The following is an 8,467-nucleotide window of genomic DNA, read 5'->3' on the forward strand; positions in this document are numbered from 1 at the left end:
CTGTGCTGCAGGCATCTAAAAAGAAAATTTCCCCGAACTGTGTGTAGAATATTAAGTCTATTAGAACTCTCCTAAGTATCAAATACAGGTAGCTTGGTGGCAACAGTGGTCCAAAATACAAACCCCATTTAATCAGGCTTCTCTGTTTAAAATTCAGACCATGTTTATATACGTGTACATGAGTGTATGTGTGTGTATGTGTATCTGGTTTTATTTAACTTGTCACACTGACAGAATTATCTGACGTTTTTTAAAATGTTTAATTGGATGAATTTGTTAGTGAATCATAGCTAGATGCTGAACAATTCCAAGTTAATAGCAGAGATCAAGTGTCTTTAAAAGGAATATCAGGGTATAAAATAAACTTAATTATGTAACATACCATAATCTACCTAGATTTGTGATTGTTTCTACTTTCTATTTATTTATTTTGGTTGCAGATTCCTTTGAGAATCTTACTAATATTTGGGATTCTCTTCAGAGAAAGACATAAATGGGTGAAAACTAGTCAACAATTTCAGAGAACTTCAGACAACTTTTCACCACCACCCCCCCTCCACCACCCCGGTAGAGATTGCATCTTCCAAAGATGGCCACAGAAATAGTTTCCATCCCACACACTCTTCTGCAATGTGACTTGCTGCTCTCTGATCAAGAGGCCAAAATCAAATTCTTCTCCCTTTGCTTTTGGGAAGACCTGAGTGGTTCACTGAGACAAAAGAATACAGAAGAAGCAATATTCTGGAACTTCCAAGATTAGATCATAAGGAGCTACCACCTGGGACTTTGAAACACTCACTCTTGGGATCCACCCTCTCAGGACACTTCATCTCTGAGTGTAGCCACCTTGCTGTGAGGGTCACAAACTAGAAGGAGAGGCCACATTTAGCCACTCGGGTTGACACATTCAGCTGAGCTCACAGCCAGCAATGAGCATCAATGCCGGTCCTGTGAGGGAGCCATCTTGGACACCCAATCCGGTTGAACTCTCAGATGATTCAGCCCCAGCCAATATCTGCCTGCAGCTACATGACAGGCACCATGAGAGAGCTGCTCACCTGAGCCCAGTTGACCCACAGAACCATCAGTGATAATAATGATTTGTTGTCTTAAGCCACTAAATTTTGGGGTGATTTGTTACATAGCAATAGACAACTATAACACCCACCTACCCCTGTTGAGAACCACTGCTCTTAATGATTTATTGACAAAAAGGAGATCAGATTAATAGATTGTAGTTAAAAATTCTTAGGTCCAATAATTTACTAGCTGTATATTTGTGTGTCTTATAAAAATCACTAAATTTTTACAGCATTTAGCTGTGTTCTGATTTGAGTGGTTCGTTTTTTTTTTATTTCATTTACAAATCAACTACAGTACAACTGGCTCTTTGAGGGGGTTCCTGCTACAACCAGTAATTCTTATACAGTGTCTGGTATCATTCTACATTGGATTCGGATGATTCTCACAATCAATTTCTCCTCCATTCTTCTCTTTCCCCCTCTCTTCTGCTCCTCTCCCATGCCTACCCACCCACATACATGTGTCAATACCTTAAATCCTCGAATTCCCAACTGACTGCCTAACATTGACTGCTTTGATTTGAACGCCAGACAACACTGAGAAGAAAAACCTTTTGAAAATAATTGTTTCTAGGACTTCATCCAGAAATTCCACTTTTGGATGTTTTCTTCCTTAACAGTGAATGGTTAATTCAGATAAAAATTGAGTTACAAAATGTTTATCACAGCATCGCATATAGTAGGGGGAGAATTGGAAATAATCTCAATGTACAGTTATAAGAGGCTTAATAAATGATGGCATTCCTATGCTACAGAATACTATGTAACAATTAAACCGAGATAAAAATACTTATACCGACATGGAGATTCAGGATATTAGCAGATGTGATGTGAGCAACGCTTTAAATGTACTCGCAGAGTTTGGCCTGGCTTCTAGAGCGCCTGTGATCTACCATGAGGCAACGGCCATCTGTCCAGGGGATCACTGGTCCCGGAGTGAGGGACATGCAGAGCAGACCTGAACTTGAAGCAGGGTCAACTCAGCCAGGGCACATACCAATGAATGAGAAATGAATGTTTGCTGTTGAGAGTCATTGAGGTTTTGTGGATTGTTATGTGAAAATCTGACTAATACTGTCTGATTCGTCACTCAGTTATGCTGATGTTTGTGTAGCTCTCCTATGGTAAAAATACAGAAATGGGAGATCTCATTAGATGTAGAAAGAAGTGATATGGATTACCCTAGGTAACCGGTAATGTAATATATTTATACTGCTTTACGAATATAGTCGTAAGTTTGAGAGGAGTCTATTTGTCGTTCTCACCGAGCTGTTCACATGCCCTGCAATGGCGTTTGCGGTGGACTTGTCTAAAATTATGCAAGCTACTTGGTTGATGTTAAAATGAATGAGCCAAACTTCTACACGTCTCCTTTCCTTTATACTCTTGTCTGATGTTTGGTGTCACATGTCACTGTATGCATTTCTGTCTGTGGCTTCCAAGTCTTGAAATGCAAATGTATTTTTACACAAAATGGGAATCTTTGGTTGATATATAACGTTGCTGTGGTGAGCGTTTTAAACCCATATTAACTTGGTGCCATTTTCCATAAGTGTTTAGACTCCGGTTCTATTGGCGAAGGTGTATCATTTCCTTAAAGCAAGGTTTTTAGCGGTGGCACCATTGACATTTAGGGTCAGATAATTACTTACGGGTGGCTGTCCTATGCATTTTACTATTTTAGCAGCATCCCTGGCCTCTATACACACTAGATGCCTGTGGCACCCTCCGGATCCCTGCTCTCCTCTCCCCACCGTGTGCAGTAATTGACCATCAAAAATGTCTTCAGACTTTTCTCTATGTTTTCTGGATGGCAGAGTCACCCAGATGAGAACCACTGCCTTAACAAGTGAATTTTAATGCAGTGGTTGTCATCCCCAGCTGCACGTTATAATAATCTAGCAAGCTTGTAAAAAATATCTTATTTTGAAGTAATTTCAAAATTGCTGAAAAAGGCAATAGTGGCACAAAGAACTCTTGCGTACCACTTATTAACCTTTGCCAGATGTACTTCTTCATTCTTTTTCTATATGTATGCATAGATCCTTTTTTTCTGGATCATTTGGGAATAAGCTGCAGACAGTATGACCCCCTGCCCCTTGATATTCAGTGTTTATTTCCTGGAAACAAGGATATTCTGTCACATAATCATAATATGAGTAACAAAAATAAGAACTTGAAGATTGATAAAATACTATTATCCAATACTCAAGCTTTGCCAAATATCCCCCAAATGACTGTTTTTTTCACAGACCGGGACACTCGTTATATTTTGTTGTCATATTTTTTTTTTAGTCTTCTTTAATCTGGAACAGTTCCTCAGCCTTTTGTTGGTTTTTTTATAACCTCAATATTTTTCAAGAGTACACACAACTTTTTTGGAGAATGGGTCTCAATTTGGATGTGTCCACTCTTTCCTCATGATTAGATTCAGGTTGTGCAGTTTGGGCAGGAACATTATGTGAGTGAGGCTGCGAGCTTTCTAGCACATCTCATCAAGAGCCACAGGATGTAGGTTAATCCCTCTATTGGTGATACTAACACTGATCATTGGGTTAAGGTGGCGTATTCGTTTCCTAGGGCCACCGTAACAAATTACCACAAATCACGTGGCTTCAAACAAGTTGTCAGGACTGTATTCCCCCTGGAAAGTCTAGGGTATAATCCTTCCTTGCGTCTTCTGGCTTCTCATAGCAGTCGGCGTTTCTCGTAGCTTCTCTGCCTCTATATTCACATGGCCTTCTCCTTCTCTCTGTCCATGCCTTCTCCCCTTCTGTCTCTTATAAGGACACTTGTCATTGTGTTTAGGGCTCGGGTAATTCAGAATGATTTCATTAAATGTTTAATTATGTCTGCAAAGACCCTGTGTGCATGTGAAAGGTCACATTCACAGATCCTGGGGGTTAGGATGTAAACATATCTTTTAGGGAACACCTTTCAAGTCAATACAGATGGTGCCTGCAGACTTTTTCACTGTAAATTTACTGTTTTCCCTCTGTCATTAGGATGTCATTTGTGGGGAGATGCTTTGAGATGATGTAAATATTCTTTCTATTCCTCATCAAACTTTTAACTATTGGTTTAGCATCTATTGATTATTCTTGCCCAACTGGTGATTTTCCAATTGTATTATTCCTTCCACATGTATAAGTTGACATTCTTTCATAAGAGCTTTTCCTTCCTCCCTCCCTTTCTCCCTTCCATCTTCCTTCCTTCCTCTCTCCCTCCCTTTTTCCTTCCTTTCTTCCATCCTTCCTTCCTTCCTTCCTTCCTTTGAATATATCAATATATATATATTTTATTTAGTGGATTCTAATCTATTATTGCTATTACTTTACTTTCATATTCAAATTTTCCAGATGTGGCCAGCAAGACTCCTGTCAAGCAGAGTTGTGTGTGCTTTGACATGACTCCCATCATTCTTTGAGCAATTTTCTACTTTCTGGCACAAGAAAATGTTCCAAGCTCATCTTACATTTTCCCCACCCCGGCCCTGGAATCAGTCATTTCATAAGGATCCTTGGTTAGAAACCAAAATCTGGGTGTTTGAAAAATTTTTCTCCAAATTGTATATCCATTTTTATTGGCAAAAAATAAACATTTTAATAAAAAATAAATCTGACAATAACAACTGTTAAGGAGGATATAGATCCACTGGGACCAATCCTAGTGGGAATTAAAATGATAAAGTTTGAAAAACTTTCTAATGTAGTCTGTCCTGATCTCTGAGGTACAGGGGAGTGCTTCAGCTTTACCCTCATATTCTAGGATTCTCTCAGTGGTGTCTTAATACTTGAACCGATGTTAGTTGTTCTTGTGAGGGGGAGAGAAGTCAGGAACATCCTATGTCACCATCTTGGTGATGTCATGCCCTGGGATTTTTAAATACAATTTTTGAGCCCCTCTTCCAGAGATTGTAATTCACAAGTCCTGGGGTAGGGCCCAGAAAGGTGTGTGCATGTGTGTGTGTGTGTGTGTGTGTGTGTGTGTGTAAGATTTCAGGTAATTCTGTGGCAGAGCAGTTTGTAGGAGCTACTACCCTAATGCCTTTAAACCATGATTTATACTGCATTCTTCAAAGCACATTTGTTTATCTAAGGGAATAAACACTTGCCTCATACCTTAATTACTGGATACCAGAAAAACCAAGCAAGATAAAACCTATAATCTGAAAAAACATGCTAGATATCAGATGTCAGTGATAAATGTCTAAGATGGAAAATGTATTCCATAATGTAAAATAATTATTGATTACAAAATCAAGTCAACTTAGATTCAAGTCTAGATTTAATTACATTCTCAAGGAAGAAAGTAGACATTTTACTTTTAAATTGCATTTCTCTGACTATAATCTCTCTCTCCTTCCCTCAGTCCCTCACACACACACACACACACACACACACACACACACACACAAGAATGCATCACTTTATGGGAAGGGGTCAGGGAACACAAGACTTTTCACAATGGAATAGAAAAATCATCTATTTCAATATCCATTGCTTGGCTATCTTCAATAATAGATAACTCCGAGAAGAAACAAAATTACTTCAGTGAAGCCAACAATACTGTTGAATAGCTTTATCACATTCTGGTATTGAGCGTGATAAAACATTTTTCCCATATGAAATTTTGGGTTAATATTTTTTTATTTCTCAAGAAGGGAAGAACGTTTCAAGGAACTAACATTTATATCTTGAGGAGGAATTTCTTCTTCTAGCTACAGATAATTAGTATATATACTGAAACTCTGGGTAACTTTGTCTTGGTGAAGAAGAATGTAATAGACCTTATTTTTCAGATGGACTTTTTTCCTTCCTAAAAATCACAAAGATAAATTAGGAGAAAATCCCCCATGGAAGTAAGAATTATAATTCTTATTATCAACAAATAATCACAGTTGTCATTTCTGAGTCCAGTAGTCTCTCCTCATCTATGATTGTGTTTTCTGGGGTTTTGGTTACCCAGGGGGAGCTGCAGTCCAGAAGTGGGTGGTCCGCCTTCTAATGTATCATCAGGTCAGTAGTGGCCTAACGCTGTGTCACCTCACTGCATCTCATTGCATAGGCATTTTATCGCCTGACATCATCACAAGAAGGGGGAGTCTTGTACATAAGATATTTTGAGAGAGGCCATATTAATATAATTTTTGTTACAATCTGTTGATATGACTGTTTTATCTTATTATTAGTTATTAGTTATCATTAATATCTTACTGCATGAAATTTAGAAATTGAACTTTATCATAAGTATGAATGTAGGAAAAAACATAGTATATCTAGGGTTCAGTACTATTGGCCATTTCAGGCACCCACTGGGGGTGAATATATCCCCCACAGATAAGGGGGGACTACCGTAGGTACCAGGAGTTTTATGTATCATCTCTATTTTGCAAATAAAGAAAGTATAGAGAAGTGAAATAACTTACCCAAGTTCATGTAGCAAAGAAATGGCTAAGCTAGGACTCAAGTCCAGTCAGGGAAGGAAGGTTATGTTCCGCAGCAAGCAGCCCCCAAATCAGCAGCAGATAACAAAGGTGCAGCTCATGCTACATGTGCAGTCTGGGTTGGCTGTGGCTCAACCCCATTTCATCTTTATTTTTGAACCCAGGCTGACACTGAAGCTTCTGTTTGGGATATCGCCAGAGACTGTAACAGAGAAGAAAGAGTATGGCAAACCACACACTGACTCTGAATGCTTCTACCTGACAGAAGGAACAAAATGGCTTCAGGGAAGCCAAGTGTAGCCTTAAACAACTATGTCACATTTTGGTATTGAACGTTGGTGTTTTGCATTTCAATAGCCAGTGCAACTTAGGGTTAAACCTGATGTGAGTGGGGTGGGGAAGTATAATCCTCCAGCAGGGAGAGGCAGTAACTATTTGTGAACAGTAATCAGCCTCCTGCAGACCAGCGTGCGCGGGTGACATAATTTAACCTGAAGCCGGTGTAGCAGTTCCCTGGTCTCAGCAACTGGTCCATGCTGGTCTCATCAGACTGAAGCAAAGATTGTTGTTTGACAACCGGGAGCAAAGTTGACCTTGCTCTTTCTCTAAAATGGAGCTGCTGTAGCCATTTTTCTGCCACAAGGGAGAAGTGTGACAAAAAGGCTGGTACATGCCGCCAGGTGGAGTCAAGAGGAATGGGTCCCCAGCACTGGGGGCGCAATGCGTTTCTGGAACAGCTCACCCTGAGGGTGGTCCATCTTCTGAACGTTTTAATGATATAGTCCAATAAGTCCCCTAGGTCAAACTAGTTTGAATAATTACTTCTATTTATAACTGATAATATTAAAATGCACAGCCTAGAAAAGTCCAAACTCTCTTGGATGAGGCATGCGTGTGTGTATGTATAATATGCTCGATTTTGTGTGAAAACAATGTAGTAACATTATGAAAATTTTGAAAAATAAGAAGGAAATGGCATATGATCATACACCCAAAATGCCAACTATTAATCAGGTGTGCACGTATTCTTCCTGTACTCCCCACCCTGTCATGTGCATTAATTTTTATATAGGTTATGTCAGATCATCCAAATAATTTTGTATCCTGGCCTTCTCACTTAACTATGCAAGTCAATTCTTTCCCCACATTGCTACAAAATATTCTAGACGTCATTGAAAGAGCTGCAAAAGGTTCTAGGTATACTATAACATAGATGAAAATTTCCCCAGTTGTGGGGTGCCTGGGTGGCTCAGTTGATTAAGCATCTGACTCTTGATTTTGGCTCAGGTCACGATCTCATGGTTCGTGAGTTCGAGCCATATGTCAGGCTCTGTACTGACAGCATCGAACCTGCTTGGGATTCTTTTTCTCCCTCGCTCCTTGCCCCTCCCCCTACATGTGTGTGTGTGCGGTCTCTCAACATAAATAAGTACATTCTTAAATTAATTAAAAAATGTAAATTAAAAAAAAATGTCCCCAGTTATGGACATGTAGGTTGCTTCCAGTTTTTTACTTTTTTATAGATAACAGTGCCACGTATATATAATATATGTACATGGAGAAACATGAGAAGGACATATGCAAAACATTATACCAATGGATGCTTTTGATTAGGCCTCTGTGCCTCCTGGACCATAATGTGATGAAACTCACAGAATTAAGTAGGAGCTGGGGTCTGCCTACTCTAGGTCATTATTACAGAGGCAAATCTGGCATTATTTATTGTGCTAGGTTTAAAAAATGGCATAAACATCTTCAAATTTTTGCTAGAATAAAGAGTTACGATTTGAGATAATGTTTGGAATAACTGGTAAAACGCAGAAGATAACTTCTAGATGGAAGCTAGCAGGGGGCTTGCACACGTATTAGTCGTACCAAGTCAGAAGGAAATGCTACTGAGATACATCAATAAAGATTATAGGCAAAAATGATCTTTTTG

General features: G+C 39.2%; 1 long non-coding RNA gene across 1 annotated transcript in view; it reads right to left on the reverse strand.

Moving 5' to 3' along the window:
- Nucleotides 1–6,772, reverse strand: part of LOC122481584 — a 72,187-nt gene extending 65,415 nt beyond the window's left edge. The window contains exon 1 of the long non-coding RNA XR_006296893.1: nucleotides 6,511–6,772. This is a non-coding gene — a long non-coding RNA (uncharacterized LOC122481584). The remainder of the gene's footprint in view (nucleotides 1–6,510) is intronic.
- Nucleotides 6,773–8,467: the final 1,695 nt, after the last annotated feature.

Source organism: Prionailurus bengalensis, chromosome C1 (assembly GCF_016509475.1).
Source record: "Prionailurus bengalensis isolate Pbe53 chromosome C1, Fcat_Pben_1.1_paternal_pri, whole genome shotgun sequence".
NCBI lineage: Eukaryota > Metazoa > Chordata > Mammalia > Carnivora > Felidae > Prionailurus > Prionailurus bengalensis.